Consider the following 26,376-nt stretch of genomic DNA (forward strand, 5'->3'; position numbering starts at 1 on the left):
TCCCACTTATTTTTTCATGCTAGCAAGAGGCATATTATGTACTTGGATCCAGAAAACTTCATTTGAGAAAGGATTTCCTTTGGATGAGTACTCCCATCAAACTCCCGTAAACACACCAGCAGCCTATCGAATGTCCAAGGCCTCCCCAATAGCACTTTTGCCTTGTCTTGTTCATATTGAAACTCCATTAACATTCTGCTATCCCCCACTTCCTTAAATCGAATCCAATCCTCAGGTTTCTAGACTGTAGACATGGTGGATCTGAAAGCCTCACTATTCACATTTTTGTCAGCAATCACTAGTGCAAGAAGACAAGATTTTCCTTTTGACATAGAATCATGAATTGTTAAAGGAGATAAGACAACTTCCTGCTTTTCCTGGTTAGTGAGACTAAGTTGTCCACATTTTCTCTAACTCACCCTCCATAACAGATCAAAAAGTGGGAGGGTTTGGATAGAGAGTTTAGATGAGATGAGATGAGATGTTTTGTTAAAAGTTAAATAAAATATTATTAAATATAATTTTTTAAGTATTATTTTTATTTTAAAATTTGAAAAAGTTAAATTATTTATTTTAATTTTGTATGAGAATTTAGAAAAGTTATAATGATGAGATAGATGAGATGAGATAAGATAGGTTTGTGTATTCAAACCGACAAAACATATGCCTAAGCAAAGAGAAAAATCTCATCCTTTAGAAGGAGAGGACCCATTCAACTATATATTATAAACATACATCTTTTGCTATAACCTGACCTTAACTTTAGAGCATTATATGTTATTTTCTTTCGATTAACTTAGACCATTATAAATTATCTTAGGAAAATGTTTGAGTGCTTTCTAAATACGCTCTCCAAAAATGCTCTAAATGTTATTTTTTAAATGTTTACCATTATATGTTATTTTCTTTCAATTAACTTAGACCATTATAAATTATCTTAGGAAAATGTTTGAGTGCCTTCTAAATAAGCTCTCCAAAACTGCTCTAAATGTTTTTTTTAAATGTTTAAAAAAATCATCTCTAGTATTTTTCTAACATTAAAAATAATAACAAAAAAAATACATTAGAAGATACTATCATACTTTTGATGGAAGAGAAATTATAATATTTTTTTATATTAATATATAATAATATTATTATATTCCCTGCAAAATAATAAAGATTTTGGATGATTTGAAATGATAAAAAATGTTTTACTATTTATCATCTCACACGTCAAATTTATTTTTATTTTATTATTTTTAAATTAATTGAATTCTTCTACTCATCATTTATACACCATATATTTAGTAAGAGAAAAAAAATAAAAAAATAAAAAATTTATGTACAATGTGTGCTATAAAAAGATGATGAATAGAATTTTTCTATAATACACATTAAATCATTTTCATAATGTTTTCATATTTCTATTTTAAAAAAGAGTTGTGCTAGCGTGCTATCCAACTTTAACAGCAGGGCGTGTCCATTAAAAATAAAAAAATATATTAATACATTAAAAATGATTTATTTAATTAATAAGTAAAAAAATAAATAAATAAATAAATAAATAAAATGGGGCATATTTAGAAAATAGCTCAGCCGGTCGGCCCTGCCTCAGCAGTTTTGAGTCTTTTGACGATCAGCACCACAGCCACTTCACCACCAGCAACAGCACCACCTGCCTCAGCCATACCTCCCCCACTCTCAGCCATTGTACGGTTCCTACGCGCCTCCTCTCGTCCTTCAGGCTTCGCTTGACAAGGTCCTAACCCTATTCATTGCTGGGCTTCCTGATGATGTCAAGCCCCCGGGAAATCTGTAATTTGTTTCTTGAGTTTCCGGGTTACGAGTCTTCGCATCTTCGGACTCCGACCCATACTTCTCAGGTCTTTTATTTTCTGCTCATCGTTTGTTTTTGGTGCATCAATTGACTAGAATTTTAGGTTAGGCTTCGCTTTATCTCTGAACTTAATGTTTGGTCTTGATAATTGGTTAAATGGGTTATCTGAATTTTTCTTGAGTTAAGATGGCGAATGTGTGTTTAGGTGTTAGATGAATGGAGCTGTGGGGTCTAAGCTTGATTAGTGCATTTTTGGGGGCTCAATTACTAAGGAAGCGAGTAAAGTTGTAGTGTTTTGAGCTTGTTTACGTAGCTGGCCTAGAGGGTACGTAGATATGTCTAAGATCGACTTCGGAAGTTACTTATAAGCAAGCTAATAATGAAGCTTAGGTTTATGGTGGTGGAGTGAAGGGAGCTTCAACAGGTTTTGAACTTTTTATTACTATTAAAGCACATGCATCAGACTTTAGCTGCAGGACATGCATTCTCTGTTTTACTGACCCATTTTTCAAGTTGAATTCTTTGGTCATCTTTTGAAAAATGCAGTGAGAAAAATGTTATACATTTACACCTATAGAAATATCTTGTGAGAACAATTTGTAGAAATATGCGGTTTGGTAATGTATAGAAAACTCTATGGAAATCTGATTGCCTATATAATTTTATTGCTCTATTTCAGTTTAATGCTAGTGATGCATGTACAGTGAGATAAATTTTGAAGTCTGAGAAATTTATTCAGTAAGCTAGACTGCAGGTGAATTGTATTCTAGAGAAACTATAAGGAACCTGATGCAGGGAGGCTTTATATGAAGGAGGGGGGGTCACCAATGCCAGTGCTCTTGCTTGTGAAAAAGAAAGAATGTTTTGAATTTTTGTTTACTCAACCAATTCTCACACAAATTTCTGAAGTATATAAGAAATAATAGGTTGTCTAAGCCAGTAAAATTAAGGTCAACTGTAGTTCTGGTTTTTCCTTTATTATTTAGTTTTTAACACTTTATAATAACAATATAAATAAAATCTGAAGCATATTATATTGAATTATGCATTTCTTTCATTTCATTCCTTTCCCAACCCTAATTATATTTGTTCTAATCCTTTTCATCTCAATTTATTCTTCACTTTCCATTCCATTTCTTTATAAACTCCCGATCATGGTGCGAATTTAAGCTCAACTGCTTAATGAACAAAGTTAGAACAACAGCATCTTTTTAATAATTAAGGCAAGTCTGCTTGAATATAAGAAATTCAGAACATGATATAAAATGAGAGAAATGTGACAAGGAATTGAGTAACCTTTTCAAATGTTTTTTTCTTCTATTTTACTTATAAAAAAATGTTTTTTTTTTTCTATTTTTTCTGTTCTCTTGTTTATGTGAGGGTTTGTCAGTAATATTCAGCTGTGGCTTATTGATTAAATACTTCGTAGTTGTCATGCTCATGGAACATTACTTTCACATTTATGTATTCATAATATTGCTTTTTATTAGTCTCCTAAAATGTGCATATTAATTTCTTAAATTTATTGAACTGTTTAGATGGTATATTCTGACATGTTATTTGGTTGGTGACAGCCATTTGCATTTGCTGTTTTCTCAGATCAGCAGTCTGCTATTGTGGTTATGCACACTCTGACTGTAAGAATATCACACTATGTATACTTTCCCATTTCTTGTCATGTGAAATAGCTCGTTAAATTATAGCATCATTTGATTTCTCTGCAAAATAGTGTAATGCTGTCCTCATTGTCATGATTACAAGTTTTATTTTTTAAAGCGATGTGTAGGAAGTCAAGATCAAGATAATAAACCTATTAGCTTGGTAAGTGGGGTTTACAAGATTATTTCCAAATTCTTTTGAATAGACTAGATATTTTTTTAAAGTAAGATAATGGATTTTTATTCATGCTGAGAGAGGATGTTGCCTCTCAATACATAGGAAGTATACAAGAAATCTGCCTAACAATCAAAAGTAAATACTGCTAGAAAAGCGTGAAAGTTAGAAATAGAAATAGCAACACCATGTTGGGCCGTTATCCAATGATATGAGGTGTTAGGAACAAAATCCTTTAGATTCGATGCTTTTTTTCGCCCACACTATACTAGTTTCTTTCTCTCCATAACATAGTATGGATGATGGGATCATCTTGCACAATGGTACATGTTTGTAATTAGTATAAGTGTGTGAGGGTATAAGTGTCAATTGTATGTAGTGTATATATATGTTTGTACATCAATGAAAGTGAATAAGATCTTTCCCATATGTATCTACATGGTATCAGAGCGTAGTGTACGTTGGATTGCTCTAAGTAGTGTACGGTGGTTCATGCCCAAATCGATACGATGGTTCTTTTTGTCGTCGGCGACCGAAAGTGTTTGAAGTGGTTTCCGGCCACTCTTCGGCGTCTTCTCTGGTACTGGGCACTAGGAGTGGACTCGTCGGCCTAGTCTGTGGTTACCGGCATCGTCATCGCCGCCTGAATCGATATGGTGGTTCCCTTGTCGTCTGCGACTGAAAGTGTTTGAAGTGGTTTCCGGCCATTCTCCGGCATCTTCTCCGGTACTGGGCACCAGGGGTGGACTCGCTAGCCTTGTCTGTGGGTACTGGGTCGTCGTTGCCACCGGAAAGGGCCTCCGTCGCTAGCAAAGGTTGAAGCCCGGAGTGCTTGGTTTCATTGATAAGCTATCCAATCCTTGAGTTTGAATAGCCAAAACTTGGAGTAAGAGTGTATTCCTATCTGAAATAACACCTGTTTGGTAACACCTATGTGGTATTCTTATCCTCGTTTAGGATAACTTATTCTTGTTTCAGCTCAGTTTTTAAATCGGTACCGGTTCAGACCCAAAACACGGCCGATACATCTCGATACATCTCGGTTCAGACTCGAAATAGGCCGGTTCACTCTGATACAGACCTGAAACAGCCCAGTCAGACCCGAAATAGTCCGATTCAGACTGGTTCAGGCAGATATAGGACCAAAATTGTGTTATTCGAGTTGTTTTTCAGGTACTTGGGCTAAGTATCTACATTTCCAGATTGCGTTTCTCAGATTTTTTAAGTTGAATTGTGATTTTTCTCAGTTATTGTGTGAAGTTTCAATCTCCAAGTTCAATTGTGATATTGTGTGGAGTTTCTCAAATATGACAACTAAATTTGAGTCATAGTTATATGATGCGGTTACCTCTGATGTTGCACGTGATGCCAAAGGTAATCGCACTCGAGATCGAGAGCCTCATAAGTGCACCCATTGTGGTCACACTAACCATTCGGTGGACTATTGTTGGGATCTACATGGTAGACCATCTGGATTTGCTAATCGAGCCATTTGCCAAGATACTACATCACAGTCAACTAGCTCCAACTCAGGTATGATTAGTATATCGAATGATGAGTATGAGCGGTTTTTGGGTAACACACGAGCTTCATCCTCCACAGCTACTTTACCCCACTCAGGTATAGCATTTGCATGTCTTGCCTCATCTATTCAAGATCCGTGGATCATTGATTCAGGAGCTAATGAATATTTGGTTGGTCTGTCATTTGTCTTATCTAAGTTAGATACTGTGACATCTCCAAAAAGTGTTACTCTCGCTAATGGTTCTCTTGCTAAAGTTACAGGCATTGGATCCACTAAGCTCACCGACTCTATATCCTTGTCATCTGTTCTATATGCTCCTAGTTGTACCTTTAGTTTGTTGTCCATCAGTAAAATTACTCAAAGTCTTCAATGTTCAGTAACTTTTTATCCCTCTTCTCGTGTCTTTCAGGATCTCAAGATGGGAAACAAGATTGGTAGAGGATATGAAACTGGTGGTCTGTATTATTTTGATGTTAAACAATCACCCATTCGAGCCCTTACATCCACATCATCTGCATATGAATGACATTGTCGTCTTGGTCATCCCTCTCTTTCCCTTTTAAAGAGTCAGGTCAGGAATCTAGGAAATGTCTCCCTTTCCTTGTGAAGCATGTCAAATTAGTAAACATCATCGTGTCATTTATACCTCGAGTTGATAAACGAGCCTCAAGTCCTTTTGAATTGGTTCACTCTAATATATGGGGACCAATCAACATTGAATCAAACACATTTCAGTATTTTGTCACATTTATTGATGACTACTCTCGTGTGACATGGGTGTTTCTGATCAATGCAAGATCTGAACTCCTTTCCATATTCAAAGTGTTTTGGAAAGAAATTAAAACTTAATTTAACAAAAAGGTTCAGATTTTGCATTCTGATAATGCTAGAGAATATCTATCTAGTGCCTTTGCTACTTATTTAAGTAGCAAATGAATTGTTCATCAAACTTCATATTCTTATACACCCCAATAGAATGGGGTGGCTGAACGCAAAAATCGTCATTTGTTAGATGTAACTTGAACACTTTTACCGCACATGCATGTTCCTAAACGATTTTGGAGTGATGTTCTTCTTACTGCTTGTCACCTTATTAACCGTATGCCTTCATCAGTTCTCGTTGGTTCCTCTCATTTCTCCATCTTGTTTCCTTCATCTCCACCATTTACCCTTCCTCCAAAAATTTTTGGGTTTGTTTGCTATGTTCATAACCTTGGCCTAGGTTTTAATAAGCTTGATCCACGTTCTACCAAATGTTTTTTTGTTGGTTATTCTCGGACTCAATAAGGATATCGTTGTTATAGTCCTGTTCTTAGACGCTACTTCGCGAGTGTTGATGTTACATTTTTTGAGTCCATACCCTATTTCTCTTAGCTTCGAGTGTTGAGTGTGATCTTCTACCATTACCTACTCTTACACTTTCCCCTCCCGTCGCCGGTCCTCCACCTCCACCCCCTCCCCCAGTTCCTTTACAGGTTTACTTGCATCGCTCGCGGCTATTGGCTTCCATGACTTCACCAACCGTGTCTCCATTTTCGGATCCTGAGTTACCTAGTATTTTAGACTTTCCACCTATTGCTCTCCGTAAAGGTACTCGATCTTGTGTTACTCAACATCCGATTAATCAATTTGTCTCATATCATGCCTTATCTCCTTCATTCTCATGTTTTACCTCTCAACTTTCAAAACTTTATGTTCCTAAAACAGTTCAGGATGCTTTATCTGATCCTGATGGAGGACAGCTATGCAATATGAAATGGATGCCCTTCACCATAACGAGACATGAGATCTTATTCCACTACCACCTGGTAAGTAACCTGTTAGCTGTAAATGGGTATATTTAATCAAATTTCATCCTAATGGTTTTGTGGAACGTTTGAAAGCCTATATGGTTGCTGAGGGTTACACTCAAACATTTGACATTGATTAAGAGGATACTTTCTCCCCGGTTGCCAAAATCTCATTTGTTCAAGTGTTGATCTCTTTTGCTGCTAATTTAGACTGGCCATTTCATTTGGATGTTAAGAATGCATTTCTGCATGACGACTTGCATGAAGAAGTTTATATGGAGCAACCATCTGGGTTTGTTGCTCAGGGGGAGTATCGAGATACTGTATGCAAGTTAAAAAAAACATTATATGGTTTGAAACAATCTCCTCGAGCATGGTTTGGGAAGTTTTCTGATGTTTATTGTCATTTGATTTCCATATATGCCAAACAGATCATTCGGTATCACCTACATAGTGATGCAGGTCACATTTTGTTGGTTGTATATGTGGACGACATTGTAATTACTAGGAGTGACTTTGCTGGAATTGCTAGGCTGAAATAGTGTTTACATGATCAGTTTCAGACAAAAGACTTGGGCAAGCTTAGATATTTCCTTGGAATTGAAGTCAGTAGATCTAAAGAGGGTATCAACCTATCTTAGAGGAAATATGTACTTGATCTTCTGGAAGAAACCGACATGCTGGGTTCACGACCTATTGACATCCCTATGGACCCAAATCGTAAATTCTTGAAAGAGGAATGAGAGTTGTTTGGAGATCCAGGTAGGTATCAAAGACTTGTTGGAAAATTGAATGATCTCACTATCACTAGACTAGACATCTCTTATGCAGTGAGTGTACTGAGTCAGTTCTTACAAACGCCTAGGGTCTCACATTGAGATTCTGTAATTCATATTCGTCATTATCTTAAGCGAGCACCCGGCCTTAGATTACTGTATCGACCAAATGGATATCTTAGGGTTGAAGCCTTTTCAGATGCTGATTGGGCAGGATCCCCTACAGATAGAAGATCTACTACTAGATATTGTACCTTTGTAGGAGGTAACTTGGTTACATGGAAGAGTAAGAAACAAGCAGTAGTAGCTTGGTCTAGTGCAGAAGCCGAATATAGGGCAATGGCTCACACTACTAGTGAGCTGGCATGGTTGCAACACTTCCTTCAAGAGATTGGGTTTCCAGCTCCTAGCCCTCTTCAGTTATTTTGTGATAATCAAGCCGCAGTGCATATTACCTCTAATCCTGTGTTCCATGAGAAGACTAAACATATAGAGATTGATTGTCACTTCATTCGAGATAAGATACTAAGTGGTGACATTGCTACACCTTTTGTGAAGTCTGTCGATCAACTTGCAGATGTGTTTACCAAGTCTTTGTGTTGAAGTCGGTTAAAACTTATTTGTTTCAAACTAGGTTTATATGATATATATGCGCAAGCTTGAGGGGGAGTGTTAGAGGATATGTTTGTAATTAGTATAAGTGTGTGAGGGTATAAGTGTCAATTGTATGTAGTGTATATATATGTTTGTACATCAATGAAAGTGAATAAGATCTTTCCCATATGTATCTACAGTACATACTGGTGGTTACCGAATTGCCCTTTTCAACATGTTATCCTAGCAACCTCGCAATGTTAAAGAAGGTGATCCACTATTTCCCCACTTTTCCTACACACAACAACGATTAACTGTTGTGATGCCTCATTTCCTTACATTGTCTAATGTATAGATTTTCTCCAATGCCGTTGTTCACAAATAGGGGTGTAACCGGTCCGGTCCGGTTCGGTTCGGTTTTGGCCAAAATCTAGGATCGAACCGGTATGTACCGGTTTTGCATTTTCCAAAACCAATTATGCATTAGTTACCATCCTAAACCGGTACTTCCGGTTTTACCGGTTTCTGGTTCGGTTTTCCGGTTTTTTCAAAATGTAAGTTTGACAGTTTATCATTAAAAATTTGTTTATAAAAAAAAAAAAAAATTAATTTAAAAAAATCTGTTTTGTACTTTTATTAAAAAAATCTGCTTTACTAAAAACTACTTAAATAAAAAATCTAGTTTACTACAAAAAATCTGATTAACTAAAAAACTGCTTTACTAAAAAGAGCATTTCCAACAATCTGCTTGCAGCATTTGCATTTTATCTTTTTTCCAATCTTTTCTAAACTAGTTTTTCCAACTCAACGGACAGCCCCAGAATTACTTTTAAGATGGAAAAATGAAGGCACGTGCTGTTTTATGAACTATGGATATTTTAACAGAAAAATTACTCAATCCTTCTACTATAAGAAGAGACTGGATCTCGTTAATGAAAAAAATTTCAGCCTTGATTCATTCTCAAGGACTCTTTTCCTACATATATCACAGATCAAAATTTTCTAACCAGAGAACAACCAATAAGATGTTTTCTGTCTCATTGGATCTATAAGAAGTAGAACCAAGAAAGCGTACAATGCCAGAAAACTCACCAGAAACTCAAGAATGGACGTCAACAAGCTGTCAAGCCTATGAGCCTATGGAATAAAATAAGTTCAAAACTCAAAAGTCTAAATTAGAAGTCCAAAAGTCCAACAAATTACAACTCCAAAAGTCTAAATTACAAGTCCTTGAAGTCAAAAAAATTATAAGTCCAAACACTTAAAAATCTGAATTACAAGTCTAAAAGTCCAACAAATTACAAGTCCAACTGTCCAAATTAGAAATCCAAATTACAATAACTTAAAACATCCAACAAAAAACTTCAACTAGAACCAATAGTTATGCACCAAGCCACCAACTCCAACAAAAAACTTGAAGGCTTCAACAATCCTTGCAATTGTATGAAAATAAATCAAGCAATTAATTCCAATAAAAAGTTAGTAATTACATTAAATAAAATAAAAAATCTTAAGGAAAGATGTTATACAAGTTGAAGTTGACCTACCTTAAATTTAATTATCTCCGGCCAAAGAAGTAGGTTATTTGTTGAGGAGAAACTGATCCAATTCGGAGTTGTTGATGTTTATACCGATCAATCATAGAAGAAAAATTCTGATTCATTTCGATTAAGCTTCCTTCCTATTAATCTGGAAGTTCTTCTTGAAGAACTCCCTAGGTCTTCCATGAGCTCTACACAAAAGGGAAAAAAATAAGCATTATAATTAAAACAAATTACTAATATGATTTACACTTTAGAGATAGTTAAAGAAAAGGTGAATGATGTTACATACCTGTATCAATTTTCGCAAACTCCTCAACATCATCCATTAAAGTGCGAATGTTAATCGGAGCAGAAGAACGGAGCCAATTTTGTGTACAAATAAGGGCTTCTACCATAAGTGGAGATAGGTTACTGTAGAAAGGATCAAGTACTCGACCTGCTGTGCTAAAAGCTGACTCAGAGGCAACTGTATATATCGGAACTGCAAGAACATCCTGTGCAACTCTTGAAAGCACTTTGTATCTAATAGAGTTGACCTTCCATCAAGTCAACAAGTCGAATTTCACATCATCTTCTTCACATTTTTCACATAAATATATCTCCAATTCAGATTTACTCTCTAAAGAGTTCTTCGACTCCAAACGCTTCTTAATTTGTGCACGGATAAATGATATGAAATCACCTTGACCTATCCCAGCAGTTGAACTTGTACTACTAGCCCCTCCCTCTCTTGATTGGCTCATAGTTTGATCTTGTGCCCCAACATCACTTCCATCATTTTCACAATAACCATCATATAAATGAGTCAAGGCATCTTGAACCCGATCCACCAATATAAGAACTTTGAACTATTATCCTCATATATTCCTTAAAAAATAAATGTTAGACAACGCATTTTATATCGAGGATCGAGAACCAACCCAACATATAACAAAAGATTCATTTTTTCAAAATTTCCCCAATACTTATCACATTTAGGAGATGTTTAGATTCGAAAATGACTTGAGATGAGTTGTGAATAGTAATGAGATTTGTGAGTTAAAGTTGCTGAATAGTAATGAATAGTAGTGAGATGAGTTGAGATGAACTGAGATGACTTACGAATCCAAATATCTCCTTAGACTTTATACTAAATGTCATTGTCCTCAAATTATGAGGCCCTTCCACACACTCCAAATTAATTACAGCTTGAATTGTTGCTAGTTCAAATACAAAACTGTTGCAAGTGACATAATTAGTCTCCGAGAAACGCAAGGTTGCATCGTAAAAAAGTTTTAAAAATTTTACAAATAATCTACTCTTATCCCAATCATCCATGGTTGGAGGCCCTAACTTGGATGCCCTTCCTTTACCCAACTCACTTACACTATCATCATCCTCACGATCATCCTCCCCAACGCTCTTAACATATCCTGAATCTTCATCCTCTAGCCATTGAAATGCTATTTGAAACTTTTCAGCCCTATCCAACATCATATAAGTGAAGTTCCAACGAGTTGCTACATCTAAGCATGCACTACTTTTACAAGTGATATCCTCACTATCACAACATTGCTTAAATGTGTTCAACCGTAGTGGCGATGATTTCATATACTTTACAGCCCCTCTAATTCTTGCAATTGATTGATCATATTCTTTCAACCCATCCCGAACAATCAATTTCAAAATATGAGCGCAACATCTTATATGCAAGAACTCGTGTTCCAAAATTGTATCCTTTCTATTCATTGTCTTTCTTTTGATATATGAAACCGCCCCATTATTTGAACTTGCATTATCGAGTGTCATTGTCAATATTTTGGGCCTCCTCCATTCAACCAAACATGCTTCAATTTTTTTACCTAGTGTCTCATCCTTATGGTTTTCAACCTTACAAAAATTGATTATTTTTTTGTGCATTTTTCAATCTTCATCAATAAAATGTACGGTGAGACGCATGTAGTTAAAATTCTGCACGGATGTCCATGTATCCGTGGTTAGACAAATGCGCTGCACCTTAAGAGCACTTTTCAGCTTGTTTTTCTCTCTCAAGTGAAGTTTATAAATATCTTTTGCAACTGTTACACGTGATGGAATCCCATTTCATCTAGGTTGCATAATAAGCATAAATTTCTTAAACCCTTCCCCTTCCACATGCCTAAAAGGAAGCTCATCAACAACCAACATTTCTGCTAAGGCTTCTTTACAAGCCTCAACACTAAAAGCAATAGGTACAAGCCCCCCACTGCTTGATCCAGACTGGAAACCCAATACAAATTGGTTTTTATCCACTTTTCTAAATGGAGACTTCTTACATATTTTTTCTAAGTGCCCCAACATTGATTTTGTGCCATTTATATTAGCATCACAAGCATAAGTCATCCCAAAAAGGTTAAATGCAGCCCTAGGTTTCGACTTATCCTTAGTATTAATTTTTGTAAAATAATCTCAAGCTATAGATCTTTTCCTACCACTCACAGGACCAGTAAATGGCTTACTCACATTAGATTTGGGAGAAAATGGATCATTAGTCGCTGTTGATTCCATAGTCCTTTGACTCCTTTCCATTATAGATTGAATATCGCCGGGTGTTTCATTTGAAGGATCCATCTGTAGTAACAAAAATAAAATTAATAAAAACAGCTATAACTATAACTATAACTATATATATATATATATATGGGGTAAGCTGTAAGCACTTGATCAGTTAAAGGATTGAGTTGCCATTGGCAGGTTTGTCAATCAGTATTTCGTAATGAAGCAAGATAATGATGAATTATTACATGTTTTATTGATGATCACAAATTCACACTAGCCACCATTCGGTTCATTCCAAAACCAAACCTTTAATATTTTTGTTCTTAGAGAAGCATAAAACTATAGGCAAACCAGATGCAATTATCCTATTTTATTAAAGTTATAAACCCAATCATAAAACCCTAATAACACAAACCCAATCACAAAACCTTAATAACACAAACACAACTACAAATACAATCACAAAAATCCCTAAACTTCGGATTAAAAAACCCTAATAAAACAAATACATTAAACTTATAAATAGGAAACAAATGCAAAAACAAAAACACAAAAACAACTCTGAACTCACCGTGAGGAATCGAAGATAGAGAGAGTGAGGTGAGGCCAAGGGTCTGTGCGTGGTAGCACTGGTAGGCTGCGGCTAAGTTATGTGTGACGGAGAGGAGAGTGGGGCTGAGGGACAAGAGAGTGAGGATGAGGAAGAGAAACGAGAGACGAGACGAGAGGCTAATTAGTGATTGCAGAAATAGAGAGTGAGGCGAGACCGCAAGAGAGTGAGGATTGAGGAGACAGAGTGAGGCAGAGGAAGAGAGTGAAGCTGAGGAAGAGAGACGAGAGGCGAGAGGCGAGAGGCGGGGCAAATTGTAGAGAGACAGACGCGAGAAAGTGAGGCGGCAGAGTGAGGAAGAGACGAGAGACAGAGAGAGTGAGGACTAGAGAGTGAGGACTGAGGAGACTTTACTCTTTAGGGTTTATTGGAGAGGAAACGACACCGTTTCCCCAAGTGCCTAGTGTTTGAACTTTGAGTGATTTGTTTTTCTTTTTTATTTTTTAAATGATAATTAAAAAATTTATACTATTAGTATAGTTATATATTAGTATTAGTTAGGGGTGTCATCCTTATAAACATATAGTGATTTAGTATAGCTATATAAATTTATAATATATTAGACTATATGATATTAATAGTATTAGTATTATACTATTAGCCTATATTATATATTAGTATTAGACTATTAGTTATAAACTTATAGTGATTTAGTATAACTATATTAGTGTAAGTATAACTATTAGTATAATTAGATATTAGTATTAGTTATAAACTTATAGTGATTTAGTATAACTTATTAACTATTTTAGTATAAGTATAACTATTAGTATAGTTATATATTAGTATTAGTTATAAACTTATATATTAGTATAAATTTTCATCTTTAAGATTAAACTTATATTTTATAAATTATATAACATTATCTTATATATAATTATATTAATAACATATGATCAAACAAATTACAAATGTTCATATTTAAGATTAACATTTTATGTTATAATTTATAATTTATAAATTATAATATGAAATTATTTCATATGATATATAATTATATATACAACTTTCACATATAATTATATATTATATATAAAACTTATATATAAAAAATATTTTGTATAATATTAATTTTGTATAAAATAATAAAATTTATATATAAAATATTAATTTATATATATATTTCCCCAACCGGTCCGGTCCTGAAAAGTGCAAAATCGGTTCCGGCCGGTTTCCCTAATACACAAACCGGTCTCGGACCGGACCGGTTTTCCGGTTTTTCGATGTAAATTTACTCCCCTGCCATGACATGCTCTTGACAGCCCAGGGTGAGGCTAGTGACAGCCCTGCATGCGTGGCGCGCCCAGAGCGCACAAGCCTAGCACAGGGCATGCCAGCAACGCGCAGCACAGCACACGCACCCAATGTGCATAACAGCCAGCGCCCAGGCCCTTCCTGGGCCATGCCACGCCAGCCATGCCAGCTTAGGCCACCAAGAGCCAATGCCGTGGGCCCCCATGCCACTATCACTTATTTTTATTTATTTATTTTTTTTATTTATCAAGGGACCAATTAGAGTTTCCACTTTGTAAGCTCTATAAATAGGACCATTAGGCATTTAGTTTACATCTTTTAAACCTTTGGCAAATTCCCTAAGTGGGTAAACTTGTTCTTGAGATCACCCTTTTGGTGCTAGGCACTTGGGCTACTTGGGTGCAATTCGTGAATCCCTAGTAGAGGATCATCACCTTGCAATTCGTGAATGTGTGATTCAACTTATCATGTTCTTGCAACTTAGTGCAATTCGTGAATCTAAGTTGTATCTTTGTTATTTTCAAGTTATCAATCTATGAGGTTTATTTCAACTATTGTGCAATTCGTGAATTAATAGTTGAAGTGGTATCTTGTTCATCCATTATCTTCATTATTCTTATTTTTCATCTTGTTCATCTACATTTTCTTGCATATCTAAATATTCATATAAACCAAAAAGAGTCTTCTTATTTTTTTGTTGAGTCCCTTCATCTTTGTGTCTTTTTAACTTGGTGGTGAAGTTGTTCATCATTGTGTTCTTGAATGTACATGCGTGTTCATCCATATTGCTTCATTTGATCCACCCAAACACTAAGGCTTCGTTTGGAAGTTGAGTTCATCTCAACTCATCATTACAACTTTTTCAAATCCCAACATAAAATATAATAAACAATTCAACTTTTTCAAATCTCAAAATAATAATAATAATAAACAATAATATTCTAATAATATTTTATTATCTCAACTCAACTCAACTCAACTAATTTCAACATCCAAACCCACCCTAAGTCTCACCCACTATAGTGTTTGCCCTAGTCCACTTTCCATAAAATACCTAGCTGCCCCCTCCATAAAACCCTAGCCGTCCACCTCAAATCTCTAGAAGGTAATTCATTCTTTTGAGGAGTCTTGCCTCCATCAACTCCCACAAACCCTAGCCATCCCTCAAGAGTCCTATTTGGCAACTTCCTTAATTCAAGGAAAGTTGATTCATTCCAATCACTTATCCAATTCCTTAAATCTCTCAACTCCTTCCATAAATCTAGTTAACCAAAGACTCCATCCTTTTGCCATATTCAGATCCAAATCTTATATTCCTTATCTTATCCTAGTCAATCCCTAAAGTCAAGGAGCAACCTTTGACTCATTCAAACTCTATCTCATCTACCATATTCAATCCCTCAAATCTCTCATTCCCTACAATCACTCAAGTCAACCAAGATCCCAATCCTATCTTGCCATATTCAAATCCTATCTTCCATCTCCTAATCCGTAAAGTCAAGGAGCAACCCTAAACTCATTCAAACACTTTCCAAACCCTAGCAACTCATCCAAGACTCCAACCCTAGTCCATCTTTTTTCAATCTCGAAATCACCCTTAGCCACCAAACAAAACTCTAGCTACGCTTTACCATACCAACCCTAATCATCATCCAAGAGGTCCCAACATCAAGGGCAACCCTCAAGCCATCCATATTGCATCAAATACCCATAATCCTAAGCCAATCTTCAAAGACCATGCCAACCCTAGTTCAGTCCCATAGTCCACGGCAACCCTAGTTTCCTCCAACCCGTAATCCTAACCTCATCTCATCCACTCAACCCTAGTCCCATCATCTTGGCGCCTCACTCAAGAACAAGTCTCTAACTGCCCACATTGATTTGCCTTCCCTAAACACTTAGCCTACCCAAGTTCAATATCATCTCCATCATTCCATCACCCAAACATCATCCCTTTGTTGAAGGCCAAGCAAGTTGGTAAGATCACTCGATCATCATTCACACCAAGGCGAGCTTGTGGTCCTTAGTGTTAGGGACAAGACCGGGGTCCCTAACACTACCTCCCTTATGTCGTAGTTGATTGTCCAAGAAAGATGCTTTAACTCCTTGTTTTTCTTAAAACTTGATTTGGTTTCAAGCGAGTGGCCTGCCTCTATTGCAGTGAGTAGTGCTTTAAAACGGTCTTCACATCCTCCGTATGAAAGCCCCACAATATGCTAAATTCAACTTTTATCTCAACTCATCTCATTTCACCTGCGAAAACAAACGAGGCCTTATTCTCATTTTGATCCAATGAAGAGATTAAGCTATCAATCCCGAGCATTTTAATAGAATTATTTCTCCTATTCAAGTTGGCCACTTGATGGAAAAACTTTGAACATTGGTCACTCTCTTTCAACTGAAGAGCCCTGTACTTGCACTTGCAACTTACTTCCTCTACTAATGCAGCCTATTGTAGCTTGGTTATCACTTTATTTGTCCTCAACGTTTTACAAAGCTTACTCTCACTTTCCCACTGTCGTTGGCATACAACTCTTCCACGTGAGATCATATCGTGTTTTCTATATTGCCAAAGTTTTGCTCATTCTTGAGCTTTAAATCCTCTTTCTAGGCCTTAAGCTTGTGGGGCCAAAATGAAGTATGGGGAGCCTTGACGGTGATGAGAATACCACCATTGCCTGACCATATGAACATAGCCCTAAGAGGTAAACATATATTTTTGAGAGAGATGATATTTGCAGTCATGAAATGTGCAAGCGCTGCGCAATCACTTTGAAAAAAGTGAGTAAATACGAGACCCACATGACAAAAACTAATTTTTTAATAATAGACCTTACTCTTTTTCAAAGTGATTGCGCGGTGCTTTCGCACTCTACGACTGTATGTAGCATTACTTCTATTTTTTGAACTTAAAACAACATCTACCACCTTAGAATCCAGAAGAATGGGAAAATGATCTACCCCTACTCAAGGTAGTCCCATTTGACTCATTTGGAAATTGAGCTTCCCACTCTAGTGATCCCCCAACTAATAGGGTATCTAAGACAAGAAATTGCCATGGTGGGAGTATTGTTGGCTTCACTTGATCTTTCAGGCAAGTAACATTGAAATTGTTTTTGATGCACAATGATACTTCCCACCAGCTACTTAGCCAAGCCAACTCCTCCCGCAAGTATCTTCTTTCACAATCACAATTAGGCTCATGGACATATGCAAACTCCCAAGCGAAACCATCCTTGACATTTCTAAAGGAGCATTCCACACACATTCCTCCACTTTCTCCACCCCCACTTTGCCCCAGATTAGTAATACTCTACTGTACACCCATTTAGATGCTAAATAGCACCAGTCTACTTGATGGCAACCCCAAAAACTTTGTACGCATCTTGAAGCATATTGAGCTTGTCACTTGCAAATGTATTATATCTACCTTCCATTGTTGAAGGAGATTTTTAATTCTGAGACACTTGTCAACATCGTTCATATCTCTAACGTTCAATGTAATTAGTTTAAACACTTGTTATGCTTATAAATGAATGCTGAAAAGTTCTCTAATATACTCAATAATTTAACTCACAAGAAACACTTAAAGCCTCTGTGGACAGTCAAAACGTTTTAAGTATGCTGATAAGGTTGTATTGTATTGAAAGCACTAAGTGCACTTAATCGCAAATGCTGTCTAGAGCCTAAGCGCAAACACCATCTAAAACCTAGTTGCAAAGTGCAAGCACGTAAAAATGATGTATAATGACAAAAAACCCATAAAACACAATGAAAAAAAGTTTAAAAAGCAAAGATGGTAATATTTTTAGCCTACTAACTCAAATTATTCGGGTATTATGCAACATGAAAATCAAGTAATCAAGTAATTATGCTACGTTTAACATATTAATGATATTTTATAACCATAATCAAATTAAAGTATATGGCTCAATCAAAATACACCAAAAAGGCCATGATCAAAAAGCTAAAAAATTGTCGTTATTGACTTCTATGCTAACATAAGCAATCAAATATCAATCCATTTGGAAAAACAACTTGGAATCTTATATTGGGTTCAAAGCATACACATCACATATGACATGTGGCACCATGGTATGTAAATGATCTTCAATATCAACTAACTATTTGAGAATGTTTTGTCATTTTTTGGGTATTGAACTGATTTTTATTAAATAATTACAGAAGCATAATTTTCTGCCATTAAGCTCACACAAAAAGCTTGCTTAGAGCATGCTTTTGTAAATGTGTTTCGCTTTTGGTAAGTGAAGAGCTTCAGCCTTTGCGCTTACAGCACTAATTGTACGATAACATGCAGACATGTATAACCCTAAATAGCTGAAATATAGTTTGATCAATCACTAATTGCACTGTCTTAACACGTATATTTATCATTTCTGTACAGAAACTTAGTGATTTCATATTGATGCCAGCAGGTCAAATTCATGTCTGACATAAGCGCATTCAAAGTAATTAGGCAGTGTGCTGTCTTAGTAGCAACTTTGGATCTAGCCCAGCTCCAGAGTCAAGACCAAGGGCATATACTTGGAGATCTTGCCTGTACAGATAGACTAGTCATCTGTTTAGTTTTATTTTTTATATCTTAAATTTCGTTTTTTTAATTTCCTACGTTATGTTTTCACTATTTTTAGAAAGAAAATGAAAATTTAGAGATGTGGTTTTGGGGAGAAGGCATATGATTGTGTCAATTGGAACTTCTTGCTCGACTTGCTTGCGAGATGTGGTTTTGGGGAGAGATGGTGTTCTTGGATAAGGTATTGAATTTCAACCGTTCACTCCTCTATATTGGTGAATGGTACACCTATGGGCTTGTTTAATATTTCTCAGGGTTTGAGACAATTGTTATCATTTACCTCCATTCCTTTTTGTTATTATCAGGGCAGTTTTCAGCAAAATGATCTCAGGTACAGTGGCTTCCTTGCTGGATTTTCAGTAGGAGACACAAATAGTGGAACATGGGACATATCCCATCTTCTATTTCCAGATGATACCCTCATTTCTGTGGCGCCAACCAGGGATCCAAACTCTGAGGGCACTTTTATTGTGTTTTGAAGCTACCTCTGGTTTGAAAGTGAATCTAGAAAAGTCAAAACAAGAACCAGTGGGCAATGTTCCTATTTGGCTACCATCTTCGGGTGTAAGGTATCCTCCTTGCCTTCAAAATATCTCGGTCTTCCATTGGGTGATCTTTTAAGTCAAAGGCTATTTGCGATATAGTAATTGAAAGAATGGAATGCAGACTAGCTAGCTGGAAAAGGGTGTACTTGTTCAAAGGTGGTAGGGTTACTTTGATCAAAAGCACCCTATCCAACTTGACGACATGCTTGTCTATATTCTCACTCCCTACTAAGGCGGCCAATCAAATTAAGAAGCTTCAATGTGATTTCCTATGGGTGGGATGGATGAGGAATTCAAATTTCACCTGGTGAATTGGGCTACGGAATGTACTCCGATCGTAGGAGGGTTAGGAGACCTAAACTTGCTGGTTTTGAATCAAGCTTTACTAGGGAAATGGTTGTAGCAATACCAACAAGAAAGTGGGGCTACAAGCTTTGTAGAACGTGGTCATAGATGCAAAATTTGGGGGGGCTTGGGGCAGATGGTGTTCAACTGAGGTGCATGGATCACATGAGCTGGGTGATGGGTCCAGAATCAAATTATGGCATGATCTACAGTGCGGTGTGGTAGAGTCCTTAAGGAAGCTTATCTGGAAATGTATGGAATTCCGTGGGCGTAGGAAGCTTCAATAGCAGATATCTTGGAGTTCCAGTGGCCTTCCACAATGGAATGTTAGTTTTTTTATAGTTGTTTTTCTGCTATTGTACTTGATGGAACTAGTACTCATGATCTTTCTATTTTTGGTTCCTAGAATGTAATTAGGTGTTTTCTTTTGTATGCTTCGTGTGTACTTGGGCAATGCCTATTTCATTCTCATTAATGAAGTTAATTTTACCTATCAAAAATAAATTTTTTTAGAGTTGCACATTATTGGGAAGTTGATACCTTCACATAATTTTACAACCTTATTATACTCTACTAGAGTGGGAGTGGGAGATGAAGGTAAGGTATCGTGGCACTCTTCCATGAAAGGGAAGTTTACCGTATTGTCATTCTATCAATCCTGCACTGTGCAAAATTCCAATTGTTTTCTTTGGATGAGCATTTGGAAGACTAAGGCACCTCTTAAAGCAGCTTTCTTTGTATGGGCAAAAAAAGTGGGGAGACAGATGACCATCTACTACTATGAGGTAGCCACAACTCTATGGAATGATTTCTATGCTAGAATTAATCGAGCATGGGTGATGCCAATAAGATTGGTTGACTTTCTAGAAACTTGGAGAGGTCTACGGGGCAATCCACATATTGCAGCAATATGGAAGATGATGCCCATTTCATGTTTGCCTGTGATGGTGTCTTTGTAGAAAGAAGTTTTGAAGACTGCATGCAGACCATGGATGATTCTAGTTTTCTTTTTCAATACTTTATTCCAACGGTCAATTGTAATAGAACTCAATGGATTGAGTGTCCATGACTTTCTTAGATCAATTGTTAATCATGCTTGGGTGTTTCTCTTGTATATAACCCGTGTACATGGGCTATGCCTATTGCAATCAATAAAGCTTCTTGCTTGCCTATCAAAATAAAATAACAAAAAACTGAATTCAAAATATATTGATTTCTAAATAGGTGGATTTTTATTTTTATTTTTCTTTCAACTGGAAATTTCCTAGTGAAAAAAATGGTACTTAATAATATATTTTAATTTTGGATTATCTCATGATTGCCTTATGTAACCCTTTTATAAGCTTCTTGTTCTATGTTTCAAGTTATAGTAATCTGCGGTTTCCTTCTGCTGATGATGTCTTCAATCTGGTTGAGATTGATAGATTGTATGTTGTTCAATCTTGTTTGTGCTTTTTACAAGCTTGTTACTGTAGAACGTGAGTATTAGTATAGGGGCAACACATTATGGTGCTCTACTTCTGTAGCATGTTAGATATGATGACATTAACTGAAATTTTTTATTCTGAATCCATTTCTGCTGGGGATGGTGTGGTGTTTGATCTTGAGAAGGGGTCAACCCTGTATATTGATCTGGCAAAATCTAATTCTAGATCCAAGCGCCCGAGAACAGGTCAATTACTCATTGGATTGATTATCTGTATTGAATTACTCCACAGTTTTCATTGTTTCAAAAATGAATTGTGGATATCTTGGATATGGCAATCAGATGATGAAAGATTTGGCTCAGATAAAAAAGCTAAGAGGATTTACATTTTCAAGGAGCACTTCTAATTCTGGTAATACTATTGACTGAATTGCTTACAGATTATGGAGTGCTTCCTATGGGGTTCCTTATTTGCCAATTCTTCTCCTAGTTCCTTCTCTCTCTCTCTCTCTCTCTCTCTCTCTCTCTCTCTCAAAGAGAATGAAGTGCAACTTGTCAGTTGTGGTTTTTGACATCATACTTGGAGTGCAAATTAATTGCTTAGTCACATGGACACATACGTCTAAAAGCTCACATTGCACACGTTTTGCACGCTTGGGTACAGGTCTTGGCAGCATTCACATGCCTGGAATGGGTAATTCTGGTTACAACACGATTGGTTATCCATCTGCATAAAGGTCATCTGCACTGCTTAAGCACAGCTTTATTATGTTGAAGCGATTCATTTTAGCTCATCAATAAGCGCATTTTAGATTGGGTGCAATTACTACTATCCAAGAGGTTGAGGGCTTAATGAAATCTTTTGCTAAATGCCCTGTTCTAGGAAGTAGAAGTATATAGAATCTTTTTTTTTTTTTTTTTTCTTCTTTCTAGTTTTCATTTGTCCTAATCTGAATATTTATTTACTGTCTGTAACACTTTTCACACACTGGATTGGGAATTAAAGGGGTTTCTCACTTAGAGGGTGAGGGGGCCTCCAGATTCAGACGAGGAAGAAGAGAGAGTTGAGGGAAATTAGCTGAATATTACTTTTTGGGGCAGAACTGTAAATGAGATAGCATCTGCAAATTTGGTCAGGTTATTTTCAACATAAGTTAAATTCATCATCTAGAACTTGCTTACATTCCTTTTACTTCTGAAGACATAATAATAGCCATTGTTTAATCTTGCTGCCTGGTGCCCTGGTCTGTAAACTAGCAATCTTTTCTTTCTTTTTTAAAAAATCGGCTTCACTTTTTTCTTTCTGGGATTTATATTCAATCTTTGCTTTTCTTGGATATTTTTGTCTTTGATCTGAAAAATTTTCTCATGACTGAGCTCTGCATTAGCATCTATAGATATCCAATAAAGTGAAACTTTATGACACTCCTGATGGGTGGTTGTAGAAAGAAAATAAGCAAAACGTGAGCAGGAAAAATGATTTCTCACATTTATCCTTCTTTTTATCATCCATATACAAGACACCTGAAATAAGCTTCTAGAAGTTACTCCAGGTTTATAAATTACTCCACGTCCATCTGAAGTTATTCTCGAAGCTGCTTCAGTAGGCATTCCTACTATGTGTTTACTGAGTTGTGAAGTAATCGCTATGCAATGGATTGGCTAAAGAACGCCTATCCTTAGGGTGATTACATGTATTGTATATGATATATCACTTCTAGATATATGATTTCATATTAAATTTATTGGCTTTTGATGTGCACTTGGACTATTCTCTAATTTTTTAAAGTCGCTGTGATTTTCTTACTACAGAATAGTCCTCCAGTGCCCAATGTTCCAAAAATGTTACCCCATGTCCAACGCTGTTTGTGGCTAATTTGTGACCAACTTGTACAGAGCAAGGGCTAGTTCAAGTATTTTCAAGGTCAGTAGCTGTTTATATTGTCATGTATATTTTCTCTTTGTAAGTCTGAATAACGTGGGTGTAAATTTCATTTTGTTCATTGTCTCCACTAGATGCTTGGGGTTTCTAGAATTGAAGATTCAGAACACATGGGGCTGCAGTTGCCTTTGTTGATTTCCAGGTACTTCATTGCTGTCCTTTGTGGTATTTATTACACTTTGAAGGAAACTATAGTTGATTTTCTGCAATGGACGTTGGCCTGATAACTTGACCTTTTCCTTTGTCATTCAGTTTACATAATGTACTTTTTATTACTCAGAGGAGATTGTTTTTGAGACAAAATGCACTAGCCTCGTCTTAATTAAAAGCAAATAGCCAAGTTACGTTAAAAGATTCACTGTTTGATCTACATAGATTCTTTTTATGAAATGAAGCATTCTGTCCTCTCTCTCTCTCTCTCTCTCACACACACTCACACGTATACACGAGCATGCATACCCCAAAAATCTTCACCTATATGCTAGCTTCTTGGCATGTGCATATGGAAAGGATGGGATAATGAGATTATGAATGACAGAATTAATTTAAAAAATTTTCTTTTGAAAAAATAAGAGTAGTTAAAAGAGGAGAGAGAATGTGGTGTCTGGACGGCAAGGTTGGAAAGTGGGTGGTTGAAGTCAATTAATATAAGCACCTAGTATGGGCTACGTCCGTATGCATATTTTGATTGGTTGGGGACTGAAAGCAGGCAGTTTTTGTTACTCAGTATGTGGCTTAGGGAACTGCCGCCAGTTTTTGTTATTCTGAATCCATTTTTGCATTGTTAGAACATCTGAGAACAGCAGTGTTTATATTCCTACTCTTGGAACACATTAATGTGGCTGCCTCAGCTGTTTGATCAATTTTGGCCACAGCTGGTGGCAGTTCCAAAATTATAGTCAATGTTCAAAAGTCAAAATGCTAAAATGATTCACCCTCCCCCTATGGGCAAACGATAGGAATTCAATTCGTGCATGGTAAATTCACAGATCACTGCTTCACAGCTACCTCCACTCCCATAGTCATGCAGTACAAACTACAGGGAGATTTCAGCTTTTACTGTTCATCATATTTATACCCATCTTATAGCGGGTAACTACAAGTTGAGTACAAGTTTCATCAGATGGGAAATATTGGGAAGTGATGAAATGGAAAATGACACAATGTTTGCATATTTTTGCCTCTACGTTTCTTTAGTCAACCTGGGACTATTCTTCTTAGAGACATAGGGAGTATTGTGCAGTGAACTAGTGTTTAGTCAAAAAGCATCACATGGAAAAAGAGTTGTTGCAATGATTCGTGCCGCTTTACTTGGATGTTGTTTTGTTTTTCATAGGACCTGGAAAGTGATTTTACATGTATAATTGAACTAGTTTTTTCGGTTAGAAATTTTTCTTCACCGCTTTCACATTGTAACTTGTGCTATATATTTGAGTGGTTTTGATTCTTCCCACCTTTTAAGTATTGTTGCTGTTAACTTTATGTGACTTACATTTTTTTTGTTTCTGCTTTTTGCAATCCTGCAAGGATACTGTGTGTTCAACTAGAGCTATGAATCATCTGGCATACAAGGCACAATTCTGTACTCATCAACAGCTGGCGAGGGCTTGCGGTTACAGTTTCCTTTGAGAATATATTCCTTTTATACCATTCATCTAAATTACTTTTTGTCCCAAAGATTTTGCTTAATATGAAATCCAGGTATGCGAAATCACGGATGAGAATGCGTAAGAAGTCAAAGTAAATTGCACGTGACAAGGAGAAACAGTGCCATTTGGTTCTGCCATTTGTCTTAGCTGTATGCACATCTTATATATCAGTTTGTACCAGAAAACAGGTTGTCTGAATGCAAGTGTAGCTGTTATTAGGTTGAATCTAATATTGCTTTTTGCTTTTCACCTACTTGAGCATGTTTTTAATGCATTTCAGTGCAGTTCCATGATTCTACTTTTTCTTTTTCTTCCATATATATTCTTTGTTTCCATAGATCAAGAAAGAAACGAAAACCAGGAACTAAATTAAATGTCATATTCGCTACATTAAATAATGAAAAATGTCTTATACAGTTGGGGTCTATTATTAAAAAATTAATTTTTTTTCATGTGAGTCTATTTTTTTTAAAGAGATTGCACGGTATTTGCGAACTCTACGATTACAAATATCATTTCTCTTAAATAATTAAGCCGCCCAATGAATCAAATGCGACCAGAGTCCAAAACCCAGACTTTCAATTATAGCCATCTTTGCAAATGTCTACAATATTTGGTGAAACTATTGGAATTCGACTACGGATCATTGATACGGTGCAAGAAATTTTACATGCGTTTCTATATCTGATTTGGCAAGGAATTTGTAAATGACATGTTCCGCGGATTCACACCAAAACAGACATCATGACATGTTGCATGGCAGCAAAGCTTTTTTGTCTGATGTGACATTCGGTACGTCCTTACTCAGAATCCAACCCCCACATAACAGTACACAAAACATAGAAGAGTGAAATTAGTCAAGTGCACTCCCCATGCAAGTCGCTTTTTCTAAAACACTATGCATGATTCAATGTATATACGAGTCTTCCAATCGTTAACTGTTTTGTAAAAGAAGAAGATCAGAAAAATCACTCTGCAATTTTTTAAGTCCACGTACTCACCGAAACTTTGACTTCTATTCATTACATAATTGGACGGCCATGCATCTTATCTGATCTCTAACTTGAGCATCTTAAAATTAATGCATCTATGGCTTCCATCCTAAATTTTTTCCACGCGTATCTATGACTTTTTCTTTTTTAATTAGCCACGTGGCCTGATCATTATCATTCGGTGCATATATATATATATATATATATATATATATATATATATTATTGTTGATAATTCCAAGCTGTTGGAAGGTACTTCCAAGTCATACTGCTTTTAAAAGGTCCTACAACTACGTACTGATTGATGATATATGAGACAGATACTAGCTTAGGGGTACTGTAGAAAACTTATCCCAAAGAATAAGATTGTTCACGTCCTTCTCTATCGGTCATTGCATGCAAGTCTGCAACGCCCGCCCCTGAAACAGCATGCACGCACGCGCCACACTGGTTGTTGACTTTCTCATAGTTATCTTAGGTATGTACGTACGTGTTGGTGTGTTGTTCATCCTCCCTCGTATTAGAGCATTTTTATTGAATTAGTCAAATATAAATATAAATTTTAATTAATATATATGAGTTTATATTTGTTTATTTTACTTAAATTCAATTTTTACATTA

At 36.2% G+C, this 26,376-nt stretch overlaps 1 pseudogene; it reads left to right on the forward strand.

The window, feature by feature from the left end:
- Positions 1-1,615: 1,615 nt before the first annotated feature.
- LOC108993693 lies at positions 1,616-25,038 on the forward strand (annotated as a pseudogene).
- Positions 25,039-26,376: the final 1,338 nt, after the last annotated feature.

Source organism: Juglans regia, chromosome 1 (genome assembly GCF_001411555.2).
Source record: "Juglans regia cultivar Chandler chromosome 1, Walnut 2.0, whole genome shotgun sequence".
Taxonomy (NCBI): Eukaryota; Viridiplantae; Streptophyta; class Magnoliopsida; order Fagales; family Juglandaceae; genus Juglans; species Juglans regia.